General features: G+C 40.3%; 1 protein-coding gene across 1 annotated transcript in view; it reads left to right on the top strand.

The window, feature by feature from the left end:
* LOC143022388 (zwei Ig domain protein zig-8-like) overlaps positions 1-17500 on the top strand; it is a 216551-nt gene that overhangs the window by 198342 nt on the left and 709 nt on the right. The window lies entirely within an intron of this gene.

Here is a 17500-nt window from a genome sequence, read left to right as displayed (position 1 = left end):
ATTTTCACCAAAGGCTATAGAAGTCATAACATCTTGACAGGCAAAGTACTATCAAGAGATAGTTGAATGGAATAGTTTGACTAGTAGATAAGATAGTAAAGATGAAACTACCCAAAAAGGCGTTCACCATTTCTGTACAAAAACTATCCCAGCTTTACTATCCATCTTTACATAGTCGATTTTTTTTAGGGACTATTAAATAACCAATGTTGCTACTGTGATCTATGCCAGTTCCACAAATGAGCGAGATTTTGTCCACAAAATTCCCACAAGGAAATCTGAATTTTCAAAATTTTCCCACAAAAAGAAGGAATTATTATACATAACAAGTTCATTGCAACATGTAATTTGCTTGGAAAATATCCCATGTAAGCAAATTTCTCAGACACAAATTTGTAGAAAATTCCCACAATTGAATGAAATTTTTCCCAAAAAAATTCCCACAAGGAAATCTGAATTTTCAAAATTTTCCCACAAAAAGAAGGAATTATTATACATAACAAGTTCATTGCAACATGTAATTTGCTTGGAAAATATCCCATGTAAGCAAATTTCTCAGACACAAATTTGTAGAAAATTCCCACAAATGAGTAAGAGCTTTACCACAACATTCCCACAAGGAAATCTGAATTTCCACATTTTCCCCACCACAAAAAGAAGGAATTATTATATGCACAAATAAGTTCATTGCAACATATAATTTCCTCACAAAACATCCCATGTGAGCAAAATTCTCAGACACAAATTTGTGGAAAATTCACACAAAAAGGCGTCGGTGCTAATGACACCCCTACGGAACAGGGTCACGAAGTGTTCTTACTTGTATATGATTAAAATCTAATCTTTATTCAGTAGGAAATGATGATTACCAGTGCTATCGCCCTTGCTCCCCGGTCCTCCTTATATCACTCTTCCATTACCTAAGTAGTTCCATCTCTCACACGTGATATTGAATTAAAGGATAGAAACGCTGGGTATCAATACATTAGGATTAAATTGTCCAGTAACTGGTTTAAAAAGAAATATGTACAATGCATAACAAGAATAAAGATTCTAGTCAACATCGTCTTCAACTCCGTTCCTTATGTTCTTATTTTTCATTTTTCCTTCTTACGTTCAAAACGATCTTGTACAATACATATATATATATATATATATATATATATATATATTATATATATATATATATATATATATATATATATGTATATATATCATGTGAAAACCACAGTTAGAGCAAAAACTACTGGAGACAGGAAATCTATATATTTCATTTGCAAACTGTAATCCTCTTCAGTAGATACTGAAGAGGATTGCAATTTGCAATCGAAATATATAAATTCCCTGTCTCCAGTCTATTTTGCTCCGACTTTGGTTTTCACGTGATCGGCAAATGTGGTACTACATTTTTCATTAGTATATATATATATATATATATATATATATATATATATATATATATATAATATGTATATATATATATACCCCCACGTCACTCAGTGACCACTTCTAGGTCATGCGTTATAGAAAAAAAATATAGAAAAATACAAATAAACTCTATCAAGGACAGGAAAGAATCGTCTTTGTAGATACGTACAGATCGCCTATAACAACAGAAGCTATAAACTAATATGAAAGACGACCTAAGCAAAGAGAACAAACAGAATAACATAAGAGGCCGATTTAGGCCCTGAAAGGTTTGTCGTATCTGATCAAACGCTTTCGTTAATTACAGCAAAACTACGCGGTACAGTGTCCTTTGTAGAGTCCATTAGCTTTTTAGAGGCCCACTTCAAGAGAATGGGAGACAATTGGCACTATAAGTAGTAATACTACAGACGAGAGGATCCACTTCTTATTCACTAATAACTTAATGACTAATGCTAATGTGTGTGTGTGTGTGTGTGTGTGTGTGTGTGTGTTTGTGTGTGTGTTCATGCGTGTGTATTAGTGTTTGTGTGTGTGTGTGTCTGTATGAATATGTGTGTATATGTTTGCCCGCGCGTGTATGTGTGTGTGTCCGCGCATGCGCGCGCATGTGTGCACGTTTTATGTCTGTGTGCATGTTGTACGTCTGTGTTTCTGGGTCTACATGTATCATTTTCTAGCTTTATACATACATATATACATTACATACATACACACATACATACATACATACATACTTACATACATGCATACATACATACATACTTATACAAAAGGTTTTTTCCCCCTTACACGGGAGGTAGCCAAAAAACAAGGGCATAGAAACCACTCCCACCCATTCCACCCCCTACATACTCCACTCCCCTCCACCTTCTTCCCTCCCTCTTATCTTGGCACCTCCTGGATGCCGGGTCATCCCTGCATCTTGTCCACTGCTGTATATTCTTAGCAAATCAGACAATTTCACATTCGTGTACAAAAGTTGCATCTGATGTGGTAATCGTTCGTAAGAGAAGGGTTAAATCAAACCCCAATTCTCTTTAGACTTGTTATAAAATTTCCCGTCCCCCATCACATAGATTATATTCAATCAATATTTCATTAGTTTGTACAATTATACAACAATGCCACACATAGATGTTTTTACCTTGCAAGGGCCATTTTAGTATGTGGCAACATTATTTACAATATATAATTTGATTATCATGGACACATATAACAGTTTCTTACATTACAGTGATTTTATTTTACAAAAATGTTATATGCGTTAAGGGGACACTACAGTAGTGGCGCGTTGCCGCACATCTCATCACGAATGCTCTGATGTGGAATAAGAAGGTCTTTGGCAGAAACTTCGGCAGAAGAATCTCTTCGGCGATTTTCTTGGTTCGTCATGATTGTCTCTGAGACTCCTTCTTCGACCTTCCGGGACTCTTGAGACTCATTTGGGCGTCTTTGGTTCTTGCTTCTCGACTTTTTTTTTTTTTTTTTCAAATTTCTTGTCTGTCACTGCCGCCAGACCAAGCCCCTCCTCCTCCTCCTCCTCTTCTTCTTCTTCTTCCTCCTCTTCCTCCTCCTGCTCATCTTCCTCCTCTCCCTCTTCTTACTCCTCATCTTCTTCCTCCTCCTACTCCTTATCTTCCTCCTCCTACTCCTTATCTTCCTCGTCCTCCCCCTTATGCTATTCTGTTTGTTCTCTTTATTTTTAAAATTTCTTGTCTGTCACTGCCGCCAGACCAAGCCCCTCCTCCTCCTCCTCCTCCTCTTCTTCTTCTTCTTCTTCTTCTTCCTCCTCTTCCTCCTCCTGCTCATCTTCCTCCTCTCCCTCTTCTTACTCCTCATCTTTTTCCTCCTCCTACTCCTTATCTTCCTCGTCCTCCTCCTCATCTTCCTCGTCCTCCCCCTCCTCTTCTTATTTCTCCCCCTCCTCCTCCTCCTCTACTCCTTCCTCTCTTCCTCCACTTCCTACTCCTCTTTCTTCTTCCTTTTCTCCATTAGTCTTCTTCAGTGACTTCCGCCCCTCTTAATTCTCACGATCAACAACCCTCTTCTTTTTCGAGATTGTCTAAGAAGATAGAAGCGCTAGTAAACGACAGTATCTAACCATTTCTTTTATATCAAAATCGTTCCATTCAGCTTAGGGGTTTCATGAGTGGTGTAGCGATGCTACAGTTGGTGAAAAGAAAGGGGTTTTGGTGACTTCGTCTCCTGTATTGTAAGGTGCGAGTCAACTGATTTTACATGCGGCGGGAGGCGCTATATATACCGCGTGGGTAGTCACCCGTGGTGCGTAATTACATAATTGCACTGGGTTAGGTTAGGTCGGGTCAAGCAGGGTCGCACTGACAGAGAAGCGTCAGGTCGTGAGCGACATCATGCACGTTCCATTCCACGTGATCATCGTGGTGTGTAGAGTGTAAAAGGCAGAATTTCATTTTTTATTTTATTTATTTATTCATTTATCTATTTATTTATTTTACTGGTAATAATATATGTGTGTACTAGTATTAGTGCACTTGTGTATCTATACTAGTGTACTAGTATTAGTGTAGTAATGTACTAGTACTAGTGTACTAATGAACTAGTTCTAGTGTACTACTGTAGTATTTGTGAACTAGTACATACATACATATACCAAAGGCTCTTTCCCCCTTACACGGGGGTAGCCAAAAAGAAAAAGGCACAGAAACCACTCCCACCCATTCCATTTCCTATATATTCCACTCCCCTCCACCCTCTTCCCTCCATCTTATCTTGGCACCTCCTGGATGACGGGTCATCCCTGCATCCTGTCCACTGCCCTGGGTCAGAAGCAGTGTCGCAAGACACAGCACATCCGCAGGAAACCTTGAGGCAGTGCAATGTAGTTCAGTTAGAAGCTTTAAGATTCGTTTAGATAAACACCAAAGTAAGATGTTTGATGCATGTCATTTATTTTATGTTATTTGTTTATGTGTTTGTTATTATTTGTCTGTTCATTATCATTTGCTTGATTTTCATTTATTATTAGTTATCAGTAAATTCATTATTATTTACTATTTACCTGTTTGTTTATTATTTAACTATACCTATGCATTTATTAATTTTATTCATTATAATTTATATCATTATAATTTTTATTTGATTTTTTATTTATCATTATTATAATTTGTTCCGTATCCGACCTAGTTATGGACCAAAAGGTCTCCTGTCTACATGCTCAACCTTTGTAATCATTTGTAAAAATATTATCCAACATAAAATCAGTGCAGTTTAACAACATAGTGGGATATCCTTTTTGACTGCAGTGGGGTGCTGAATAAAATCACCTGGCGACAACCAGAATAAAATAAATAAGTCATCATCCGTCGTGGAAGGGATTAACTCTTCCTGTTTCGGAAATTGATTTTCCGGGTCTTCCTCTCTCTCTATTTTCTCTCTTTATCCTCTCTCTCTTTCTCCCTCTCTATCTTTCTCTCCTCTCTCTCTCTTTCTCCCCCTCTATCTTTCTCTCTTCTCTCCTCTCTCTCTCTCCCTCCCTCTCTTTCTTCCCCTCCCTCTCATTCTCATTCTCTTTCTCCCTCTCTATCTTTCTCTTTTCTCTCCTCTCTCTCTCTCTCTCTCTCTCCCTCTCCCTCTCTTTCTTCCCCTCCCTCTCATTTTCTCTCTCTCTCTCTCGACCAGCACCCAATCCCGTAGACTCCCCCCACATCACCACCCACCCCCGTCGCCTCCCAGCAGAAGCCAGCCTCCCCCCCTTCCTCCCTTCTTCTCTCCCCCTCCCCCCAACCCGTTGGGTCATCAAAATTCCTCGCTAAGTTCGCCAGCACTTCTTATCTTGTCTTGCCTTCGCTTGTCTTTTGTCTGCCTCGTTTGCTCTCTCTCTCTCTCTCTCTCTTCCTTTCTCTGTCTGTCTGTCTGTCTTTCTCCATATTTCTCTCTCTCTCTCGCTCTCTTCCTTTCCCTCTCCCTTCCCCCCCTCTCTCTCTTTCTCTCTCTCTCTCTCTCCCTCCCTCCCTCTCCCTCCCCCTCCCTTTCTCTCTCTCTCTCTCTCTCTCTCTCTGGCCTTTTGCATCGCTTCGATGTTTCGACAACTGCTTTGCCACCGCGGCACTTTCGGAAAGGAGACTCAAGTCAAACACACACACTCACACACACTCGCTCTCTTTCGCTCTCTCTTTTTCCATCTCTTTCTATGTACTTCCCTATCTCCATCACGCCCTTCATCCTTCTCTCCCTCCTTCCCTCACTCATTCTTACTCACTCACTCACTCTTACTCACTCTCACTCACTCACTCACTCTCAGTCACTTTCACTCACTCTCTCCCTCCCTCCCTCCCTCCTTCCATTCCTCCCTCTCTCCTACTCCCTTCTTTCATTCCCCACCCTCCCTCTGATTAGTCAACTCTTCAATCTCCTTCCATCTCCATCTCATCAGTCCCATCCCATACCTCTCTTTTCTTCTCTTTTTTTCACTCATGCTCTCTCATGTTTTCTTCCTCTCTCATAGTTTCCCTTTTTCTTTTCCTTCTTCATCATCTTCTGGCTGTTGTTCTTTGTTCCGTGTTTGTCTTTGTGTCTTGCTGGTCGACTTCCTGTTCAAGCCACGAGAAGTTAATTCTGACTGCAGCAAGATAGCTTTATATTCACCCGAAAGGAACTTTCATTGTCGTGAATGAGTTCGTTTGTTTTGTACAAATGGTGATTAGGATATTGTCTCTGTTAAGAAGAGGTCTACCCTCGTATTGGGTCTTACAGTACACTCTCTCTCTCTCTCTCTCTGTCTGTCCCTCTCTTACCCCCTTCATCATCATCATCATCATCTTATTCTTATTCTTGTGAAAGGTTGTGATTCACTCTCTCTCTCCATCATCATCTTATTCTTATTCTTGTGGAAGTTTGTGATCCACATTTTGAAGGCGATGAGAGTACCGGAACAATTAAAGGCTGTTTGTCCATAGTCAGTCGAGATCTGCGCTAAGAAGCAAGGCAACTGACCACAAAGGCCATAATAGTTGCCACAACATATATATATATATATATATATATATATATATATATATATATATATATATATATATATAATTGTGATACATAGATGGATATGGCGTATTTTAATACTACATGGTGAAAAATGAAATATCAGGAAAATTCCTTCTGTGGACGTATGCTTCTCAATGGTCGTCTCTTGTGCGGACCAGGCGTCCTAAGGGTCAAGGTCAGGCCCGCCTAATTACAGTCAAGTGGCCTCTACGGTCGGTTTCTGGTTAGACCTAAGGCTCAACAGCCGCCTGGTGCTGCTGCTGCGACATACGCGACGTCGTCTGTCTTGATGTCTATATTCTCGAAGTGTGACGTCCTGTGACGTGTAATATATCTTCTTCCAACATTCTTTTCTTTCTTCTTCTTCTTCCAACATTCTTCTCTTTCTTCTTTTTTTCTTCTCTCTCTTCTGTTTCTTATTCTTACTCTTCTCTTTCTTCTATTTCTTCTTCTTCTCCCTCTTACTCTTCTTCTTCTTTCTCTTCTTCTTCCTCTTTTCCCCACTGTTCTTCTTCTTCTTCCTCTTTCTCTTCTTCCTATTCTTCTTCCTACTTTGTTTCACTGTCATTTTTTTTGTACTGCTATATTTTGTTTTTTCTACATCATCATCATCATCATTATCATCATCATCATCTACTTTTTCTTCCTTTTATTCTTTTTCTTCTTGCTCTTCCTTCCCTTCGTCTTCCTCATCGTCTTCTGTCAGCTTCTTATCTTAGCTTCTCCTTCTTCCTCTGTTTTTCACTGACCTCAGTTTGCTGAGGTCATCCCTGATGATGCGTTCTTGCAGTTGATGTCCTTCTTGTTGACTTTGAAGTTTCTTCTTCTCCTCCTCCTCCTCCTTCTCCACCTCATCTTTTGCTAAACCTCGTTTGCCTCTACCATTCTTCCTCTCCCTCTTCCTCCTCCTCCACCTCATATTTTGCTAAACTTCCTTTGCCTCTACATTTCTTCCTCTTCCTCCTCCTCCTCCTTCTCCACCTCATCTTTTGCTAAACCTCGTTTGCCTCTACCCTTCTTCCTCTTCCTCTTCCTCCTCCTCCACCTCATCTTTTGCTAAACTTCCTTTGCCTCTACCTTTCTTCCTCTTCCTATTCCTCCTCCTCTTTCTTTTCCTGTTTCTTCTTCCATTCCTCATCTTACTTCTTCTCTTTCCCTCGCTCCTCTTTTTATTTTCTCTTTTTCTCCTTTACTTCTTACTTTCCTGTTTCTTTTCCTATTGCGTTACCTCTTTCTCCATTTCTATTTTTCCTTTCCTATTTTTCCTTCTTCCTACCCTTTCCCCATCTCCATTTAATCTTCCCGTTTCCTCTTTTTTTTTTCTTTTTCGTTCTTTTTTCCTTATATTTACTCCACCAATGATTTTTCCTTTCGTTATTTGGAATTCAACGAATACATTTTTCTTTCCTTCGCTGTAATCGTTGTTCCTTTGTCTCTCGTTCTAATGCGTTCTAATGCCCTCTTTTGTCTCTCGCCCTCCATCCCATTGTTTTTCGCCTCAATGTATGCACCGGACGTCACTCGGGTCCTTATCCTCTTAGGCTGACTCGATAAGTTCCGCGAGCACTCGTTGTCGCCGCGTTCTTTGTCCTCTTCTTCGCCTGCGCCTTCTTCTTCTGTTTTTCGTTTCTCTTCTTCTTTTCTTTATTCTTCTTCTTTTTTCCTTCATCTTCTTTTACTTCTTCTTCTTCTTCTTCTTCGTCTTTTTCGTCTTCTTCTTCGTCTTTGTCTTCTTCTCTTCTCCCTTTTCTTCTTCCTTCTTCTATTTCTTCCTTTTTCTATTTCTTCCTTTTTCTTCTTCTTCTTTATCTCCGTTTTCTTCGTCTTCTTCTTCGTCTTGTTATTATTCTTTTTCTTGTTTTTTCTTTCCTTCTTCTTCTTCGTCTTATTTTTCTTCGTCGTCGCCTTCTTCTTCTTCTTAGTCCTCATCGTCGTCGCCTTCGTCTTCGATTTTGTCGTCTTCGTCCTCGTCTTCTTCTTCTTCTTCTTCGATGTCGTCGTCTTATTCTTCATCTTCTTCTTCATCTTTATTTTCGTCTTCGTTATCGTCATCTTGTTGTTTTTGTTGTTGTGTTGTTGTAGTTGTTCTTCTTCTTCTTTTTCTTCGTCTTCTTCTTGTTCTTCCTTTTCTTTTTCTTCTTCTTCTTCTTCTTCCTTTTCTTTTTCTTCTTCTCCTATTCCTTTTTCTTTCTTCTATTATTATTTTGTTTATTTCCTCTTCCTCTTCTACCTTTTCCCTTTCTTCCTCCTTTCTCTTTTTTTTTTTTTTTTTTTTTTATTCTTCTTCAGTTGCTTCTGCATTTCCATTCAATCCCCTCCCTTTCCTGATTCTTTGTTGTATTTTTTTTTCCTTCGTTTTTTCTTGGTCGAGTCTCAGGCTCTGCTTCGTCGTGATGGATTTGATTGGTTTCGTGTTTTGTCTTTGCCTTCGCTTGACCTTGAAGTCTTTTCGAAAAAAAAAAAAATCTGAAGCTTCCGGGTCACCTCTGATTTGGTGAATTTTTTTGAGTTTGATTTTTGAGTTTGACTTTTTTTTTTTGACTCTTTTCTTTAAGAATTTTGTTATCTTTCTGAAGGTTCTTAGCCTCTGTTGCTTTGTTCTTCAGCACAGGATCTTCAGTTTTCCCTCTACGCTCTTTTTTCTTTATTTTCTCTTCTCGTATTTTATCGTCTCTTCCCTTTCGCATAGCTCTTTTTTGTAAAAGAAAATAGTCTATTTAGAAATATTCATTCAAAAACATTTAAATTCTAATTCTTATAATGTCCCTTAGACGAATCATATTACCTGAAGCCAAAAGAGAACTTATGAAGAGTTTAATCAAATTGAACAAATATAAATTCCTAAACTCAAACTCCTGTTGACCCAAAATAGACTTTGCAGACTTTTTTTCATCTTCCTTTCGTGTCTTGTTCCTTCCACTCCTCTTTTCTTCTTCTTCTTCTTCTTCTTCTTCTTCTTCTTCTTCTTCTTCTTCCTCCCTTCCTTCACTTCCTCTCTTCCCACTCCTCCTATACTCCTCCCTCTATTCCTCCTTTTCTTCTTCTTCTTCCTCCCTTCCTTCACGGCTTCTCTTCCCCTCCTCCTATGCTCCTTCTTCTATTCTTCCTTTTTTCTACTTCTTCTTCTTCCTCCCTTCCTTCACTTCCTCTCTTCCCACTCCTACTATACTCCTCCCTCTATTCCTCCTTTTCTTCTTCTTCTTCTTCTTCTTCTTCTTCTTCTTCTTCCTCCTCCCTTCCTTCACTTCCTCTCTTCACCCTTCTCCTATGCTCCTCCCTCTATTCCTCCTTTTTTTTTCTTCTTTTTCTTCCTCCCTTCACTTCCTTTCTTTCCCCTCCTCCCTCTATTCCTCCTTTTTTCTTCTTCTTCTTTTTCTTCCTCCCTTCCTTCACTTCCTTTCTTCCCCCTCCTCCTATGCTCCTCCCTCTATTCCTCCTTTTCTTCTTCTTCCCCCTCCCTTCCTTCACGGCTTCTCTTCCCCTTCCTCCTATGCCCCTCCCTGTATTCCTCCTTTTTTTCTTCTTCTTCTCTCTCCTCCCTTCACTTCCTCTCTTCCCCCTCCTCCTATGCTCCTCCCTCCATTCCTCCTTTTTTTCTTCTTCCTCCTCCCTTCCTTCACTTCCTCTCTTCCCCCTCCTCCTATCCTCCTCCCTCTATTCCTCCTTTTTTTTTTTCTTCTTCTTCTTCTTCTTCTTCTTCTTCCTCCTCCTCCCTTCACGCCCTCTCTTCCCCCTCCTCCTATGCTCCTCCCTCTATTCCTCCTTTTCTTCTTCTTCTTTCTCCTCCCTTCACTTCCTCTCTTCCCCCTCCTCCTATGCTTCTCCCTCCATTCCTCCTTTTTTTCTTCTTCTTCCTCTTCTCTTCCTTCACTTCCTCTCTTTCCCCTCCTCCTATGCTTCTCCCTCTATTCCTCCTTTTTTTCTTCTTTCTCCTCCCTTCCTTCACGGCTTCTCTCCCCCCTCCTCCTATGCTCATCCCTCTATTCCTCCTTTTTTTATTCTTCTTCTTCCTCCTCCCTTCCTTCACTTCCTCTCTTCCCCCTTCTCCTATCCTCCTCCCTCTATTCCTCCTTTTTTTCTTCTTCTTCTTCTTCTTTTCTTTTTCTTCTTCTTCTTCTTCTTCTTCTTCTTCCTCCCTTCCTTCACTACCTCTCTTCCCCCTCCTCCTATGCTCCTCCCTCTATTTCTCCTTTTCTTCTTCTTCTTCCTCCCTTCTTTCATGGCTTCTCTTCCCCCTCCTCCTATGCTCCTCCCTCTATTCCTCCTTTTCTTCTTCTTCTTCTTCCTCCTCCCTTCACTACCTCTCTTCCCCCTCCTCCTATGCTCCTCTCTCCATTCCTCCTTTTTTCTTCTTCTTCTTCCTCCTCCCTTCCTTCACCTCCTCTCTTCCGCCTCCTATGCTCCTCCCTCTATTCCTCCTTTTTTTCTTCTTCTTCTTCCTCCTCCCTTCACGCCCTCTCTTCCCCCTCCTCCTATGCTCCTCCCTCTATTCCTCCTTTTCTTCTTCTTCTTTCTCCTCCCTTTCTTCACGGCTTCTCTTCCCCCTCCTCCCATGCTCCTCCCTCTATTCCTCTTTTTTTCTTCTTCCTCTTCACTCTCTCGAGACTCTTGTTTTGCATCACCACTCTATTGCCTGCTTCCTTCCTCACCCTAAGTCCCTTCCCCCTCCCCCCTCTCAGTGACCACCCCACTCCGTCCCTGCCCCCCACCCCCACCCCACCCCTCAACCCTGAGAGACTCGACGTTCCTCGATGTCAATTGTACCTCGACTTCGCCTGATCTTCTTAGCGAAGTTTGCCTTCTTCGTCAGCCTCGAGAACTCCTGTTGTACTTTCTTCTCTTCCTTGGATTTTCTCTTCGTTGTTCTTTTCAGTCTTCTTTCTTCCCCTTTCCATTCTTCTCCTCTCTCCCTTGTTCTTTCTCTTCTTCTGTTTCTTCGTTGTTGTTTTTTTGCGTGTTTTTTTTGCTTGCTTTTCCTGTTTTTTTTTTTGTTTCTCTTCTTCTCTTCTCTTGATTTTTTTCGTTGTTCTTTTTATTCTTCTTTCTTCCCCTTTCCGTTCTTCTCATCCTCCCTTGTTCTTTCTCTTCTTCTGTTTCTTCGTTTTTTGTTTTTGTTTTTTGTTTTTGCTGGCTTTTCCTGATTTATTATATTTCTCTTCTCTTCTCTTGATTTCTTTTCGTTGTTCTTTTCATTCTTCTTTCTTCCCCGTCCCGTTCCTCTCCTTTTCCCCTCCCTTGTTCTTTCTCTTCTTCTGTTTCTTCGCTTTTTTTTATTTGCTTGTTTTTTTTTTGCTTGTTTTTTTTCTATTTTTTTCTCCTCTTCTCTTGATTCCTTTTCGTTGTTCTTTTCATTCTTTCTTTCCCTTCCTGTTCCTCTCCCCCGCCTCCCTTATTCTTTCTCTTCTATTTCTTCATTTTTTTTTTACTGTTTTTTCCTTATTTTTTTTTTTCTTCTTCTGCATTCCTCTATTTTACATTTTGTGTCCGGTTTCTCATCTTCTCATTTTGTTTCTCTTTCGTGATTATATTTTTTGTTTGTCCTTTTCTTCTTTCTTCCTAGCATTTTTACTTTTTTATCTTTTTTTCTGTTTTTTGTTTTTTTGTTTCTGCGTTTATTCTTCGTTTGTTCCTACTCTCTTTTTACTGCAGCCCATCTTTCTCTCTCTTTCTACTAAAATCTCCAAGTGTGTGTTTCTTTTCTTCATAATTTTTCCTCTCTTCTCTTTTTCTTGTGTTATTCTATGTTCTCTTTTTTATTTATTTTTTCTCTCTCTCTCTGCCAAAATCTCCAATTGTGTGTTTCATTTCTTCATCATTTTTCCTCTCTTCTCTTTTTCTTCCGTTATTCTATGTTCCCTCTTACATTTGTCCTTCCTGCTCTGCTCTTTCTCTTTTCATATACTCTCTTTCTCTTCTCTCCTTTTCCTCTGACCAATTGCTCTCGTTTTTTGTTTGCTTGTTTGTTTTTGTTTTGTTGTGTTTTGTTTTACGTCTGTTCAGTTTCCGTCTTTGTTTTTTATGACCTATTTTTTCCTCCTTCTTGATTAACGTTCTCCCTCTTTGTATCTCTCCTTAATTTCACTTTTTTCTTGTCTATGTTTTGTTCGTACCTTCTCTTCTTGTCCATTCCTTTAATTCTAAACTGAGCCTTTTTCTTTCCCATCTGCTCGCCTTCCATTATTTCAAGCTATCCACCTTATTGTCCTCTTTCTCATTCTACAAAGGATCACAAAGGAGGAGCATGCGCACAGGAGACCTTTTGGTCCATAACTACGGCGGATTCGGAAAAAAATATATAGCAATAATAAATAAATAAAAGAAAAAATATATAATATAAATAATTATAGATAACATAGATAAATGCACAGGTATAGTTAAATAAGAAACAAGCAGGTAAATAATAAATAACAATAAATTGACAGATAACTAGTAATAAAAATCAAGCAAATAGTAATAAACAAACAAATATCTTCTACTCACCCATTATATCCTCCATTCCCGCCTCTTTCTTTACTCTTTCTTGTCTTAGTCCTCTTCCTTGTCTTCTCCTTCTCTTCTCTCTATTCTCTTTCTCCCTCTCTTACTCCCCAACCTCTTTTTCCTCTTGTTCCTTATTCTTCTCATCCTCCTCCTCCTCCTCTTTATTCTCTTTCTTCCTCTCTTACTCTTTTTCCTCTTCTCTTATTCCTTATTCTTCTCATCCTCTTCTCTTGTTCCTCTTCGTTCATTTTCTCGTCTTCTTCCTCCCCCTCCTCCTCTTTATTCTCTTTCTTCCTCACTCCTCACACACTCTTTCTCCTCTTCTCTTTTTCCTTATTCTTCTCATCCTCTTCTCTTGTTCCTCTTCTTCGTTCATTTTTTCGTCATCTTCCTCCTCCTCCTTCTCTACTTTTCGTCTTTTCCATCTTCCTCTTCCTTTCTTGTATCCATCATCTCCTGTTCAACTTTCATATTCTACTATTCTACTTTTCTACTATTCTACTTTTCCCTCTTCTCCCCTTTCTCCCCTCTTCCTTCTCCTCTCTTTTTCTTCACCTTATTGTCTCTCTCGCCCCTCCTCCTCCTTCTCCTCCTCTTCCTCCTCCTCCTCTTCTTCCACTCTTATATCCAGCCTTTATTCTTCCACTACCTTTCTTTTTCTATAACAGCTCATTTGCCTTCCTCCTCCTCCTCCTCCTCCTCCTTCTCTTCTATCTTACTCCTACTCTCTTTCGTCCCCCGTCCTCCTTTTTCCCGTCTCCTCCTCCTCCTCCTCCTCCTCCTCCTTCCCTTTCTTCTCTCTTACTCCTACTCTCTTTCGTCCCCCGTCCTCCTTTTTCCCGTCTCCTCCTCCTCCTCCTCCTCCTATTCCTCCTATCTTGTTCATCATCCTCTGCACTAATTTTCCTTTTCTCCCACGGCTCCTTTTCTTCCTCCTCCTCCCCCTCCTATTCCTCCTATCTTGTTCATCATCCTCTGCACTAATTTTCCTTTTCTCCCACGGCTTCTTTTCCTCCTCTTCCTCCTCCTCCTAACTTGTCTCCTCGTCCTCTCCTCCTTTTCTTCGTCTCTTCTTCCTCCTCCTCCTCCTCCTCTCCTAATCTCCCCAACCAGCTCACCACATTTTTTCTTTTTCTTTTTCATTTTCTTTATGTCACTCTCTGCTTTGCTATTCTTCTTTCTACGTCTTTATTTCTCTTTTTGTATTAATTCTTTCATTCTTTTCGTTATCCTATTTTTGCTTCTTTCTTTCCTCTTATCTTTCTTTCATTTTCTCTTTTTGTTATTTTCCTTTTTTTTTCTTTTCGTCTTCCTAAAATTTTTTCTTTCCTTCTCTCTTCTTATCTTTCCTTCACTTCCTCCTCTCATCATCTTCCTCTCTCTTCTTCCTCTGTTCATATCTCTCTTTCTCTCTCTTCCCTCTCTTCATTTTTCTTCCTCTTCCTCATCTCTATATTACCATCTTTTCTCTTCTTCCTCTCCTTTCTTTTTCTTCCTCCTCTCATCATCTTGCTTTCTGTTCTTCCTTTCTTCATATCTCTCTCTTTCTCTCTTCTCTCTTTTTATCATTCATCTTCTTCCTCTTTCCTTTGCTATTGTCTTTTCTTCCTCTCCTATTTTTCTTTTTTTTCCTCTTTCATTTCCTACTCTCATCATCTTACTTTCTCTTATTCCTCTGTTCATCTCTCTCTCTCTCTCTCTCTCTTCTCTCTCCCTCTCTCTCTTTCTTGCCCTCTCTCTCTCTATCTATCTATGTATCTCATTCACTCACTCACTTACTTACTCACTCACTCACTCACATTCTCTCTCTCTCTCTCTCTCTTTCGTTCAATCCGTACATCACCCACCTTTCTTCTTCCCTTTTTAACAATTCTTTCTTCTTCTTCTTCTTCTTCTTCTTCTTCTTCTTCTTCTTCTTCTTCTTCCTCCTCCTTCTCCTCCTCCTCTCGGTTCTCCTTTTCCAGTTACCACAATGTAATTTTTCTTTCCACTTTGTCTTCCATATTTCCCCTCCTACTTAGCGAAAAAAAAAATTCTTTCGTGTGATGCCTGCATTGTTTCTCTCCTTCCTCTCTTCCTCTCGTTTCTCTTTTGTTCTCCCTCGTATTCGTTTCATCTTCTCTAAATGTTGTTTTGTGTCTTTTGCTTATGATTTATTGGTCTATCAATCATTTCTTTACTTTCTTTGCGCTTAGCATTCGTCATTCTTCTTGATTTCCCTCCGTTTTCTCTTTAGGCGAGTGCTCTGTCTTTCCGTTTTTCATTTCCTCCACTCAGCCAATTTGATCTATTTTTCGTTTTATTTATTTATTTATTTATTTATTTATTTATTTATTTGTTGTTTATTTAGTTGATTTATCTATGTGTTTATTTATTTCCTCCTCAGCCATTTTTTTTTCGTTTTTTATTTATCTATATTTATTTATTTATTTATTTATCTATCTATTTAATTGTTTTATATGTTTATTTATTTATCTATTTATTTTATTTCTAATTATTCATTTATTTATTTTTGTGGCTTTCTGCCTCGAAGTATACAGATTTCATTTCTACTGTCACCCTTTTCCCTTGTCAGTGACCTTGTGACCTCACATCTCTGACGTCAGAGAAATGACCTATGATGAGTCTGACCTTATAAAAGTCCTAGCTATCCTTTTGACAGGCTTCCCTCCTGCTCCCAAAAGAAAATTTCTCTTCTTAGGGAATTCCACCTCCCTCGACATATAGGGAAAAAATCCCTATATCAATTTCCCACATATAGGGGAAAATCCCTATATTAATTTCCCACATATAGGGGAAAAATCCCTATATTAATTTCCTCAATTAAGCTGATTGTTTTTTATCTTAGATTTACTCGTATTTCTGTCTGCCATCTCCGGTTTCGTTCAATAAAGAACGACCCAAGGATGACTGAAATTGATTGATTTTACTTTCTGTTTGTCTCGCGAGACATCTTACATTTCTGGCATGTTTGTTGTCAACCAATCTAAGTTGACCTTGAATCGAGACTTCATGGAATAGTTCTTCGTCTGGACACTGACCCACTGTGGACCGTAATTTAATCTTCTTGTGCTATTTGTGGACATACTCGAGTATATCCTTATATATATATATATATATATATATATATATATATATGTATATATTATACGCGCTAAAGTTTGTATACTTGGACTTGTACGATACATATAAAAGCAAAAACGATTTCCCCAACCACTCAATTATTTTATCCCTTTTTAGGGGACGGTGTAAGTTTTCCACCCATCCCTTAAAAATTCAGTTTAAAAATGTTTTTTTCATTTTAAAAATGTATATATGTATAAATTTTTTAAATTATTTTTTACCCATTTTTTTTTTTAAATTTCGAAGGCCGCAGGTTCCCCACCTCTGGTCTAGACTGAGCAGTGGCTCTCAACCTTTTCCGTGTATCCCATACTTATGTATTGCTGTTCTTTAGCCTACTGGAGACTACTCCATCGCTAGATTTAATCGCTTAGCATCCACTATCAACTCAAACTCGCCGGGACTCAAACTCTGCGGGACTCAAACTCGCCGGGATTCAAACTCGTTGGGACTCAAACTCGCCGGGATTCAAACTCGTCGGGATTTAAACTCGCCGGGACCCAAACTCGCCGGGACTCAAACTCGCCGGGATTTAAACTCGCCGGGACTCAAACTCTGCGGGACTCCAACACCGCCGGGATTCAAACTCGCCGGGACTCAAACTCGCTGGGACTCAAACTCGGTCGGGACTCAAACTCGCCGGGATTCAAACTTGCTGGGACTCAAACTCGCCGGGACTTAAACTCGCCGGGACTCAAACTCGCCGGGACTCAAACTCGCCGGGACTCAAACTCGCCGGGACTCAAACTCGCCGGGACTCAAACTCGCCGGGACTCAAACTCGCCGGGATTCAAACTCGCCGGGACTCAAACTCGCCGGGACTCAAACTCGCCGGGACTCAAACTCGCCGGGACTCAAACTCGCCGGGACTCAAACTCGCCGGGACTCAAACTCGCCGGGACTCAAACTCGTCGGGACTCAAACTCGCCGGGACTCAAACTCGCCGGGACTCAAACTCGCCGGGACTCAAACTCGCCGGGACTCAAACTCGCCGGGACTCAAACTCGCCGGGACTCAAACTCGTCGGGACTCAAACTCGTCGGGACTCAAACTCGCCGGGACTCAAACTCGCCGGGATTCAAACTCGCCGGGACTCAAATTCGTCGGGACTCAAACTCGCCGGGACTCAAACTCGCCGGGACTCAAACTCGACGGGACCCAAACTCGCCGGGACTCAAACTCGCCGGGACTCAAACTTGGCCGGGACTCAAACTCGGCCGGGACTCAAACTCGCCGGGACTCAGACTCGCCAGAGAACCTGAGGAACAAACAGGTCGGGAATCGGTACCACCTGTTGAATGGTTGACTCTATAGAGAAGGAAGGGGGTCATTACCTGGCAGTAATGACTTAAAGGGTTGCGATGGAAATTTTATTGTTTTTATTAATTACTAGGGAAAGGATTGAAAGCAAATAACATATTGGTAATGTGCATAAGGACCTTGTTTT

This window comes from Oratosquilla oratoria, chromosome 44 (assembly GCF_046742065.1).
Source record: "Oratosquilla oratoria isolate Oo_2021 chromosome 44, ASM4674206v1, whole genome shotgun sequence".
Lineage (NCBI taxonomy): Eukaryota > Metazoa > Arthropoda > Malacostraca > Stomatopoda > Squillidae > Oratosquilla > Oratosquilla oratoria.
Note: the sequence above shows the minus strand (reverse complement) of the source record. Positions and strands in the feature narration are given on the sequence as shown.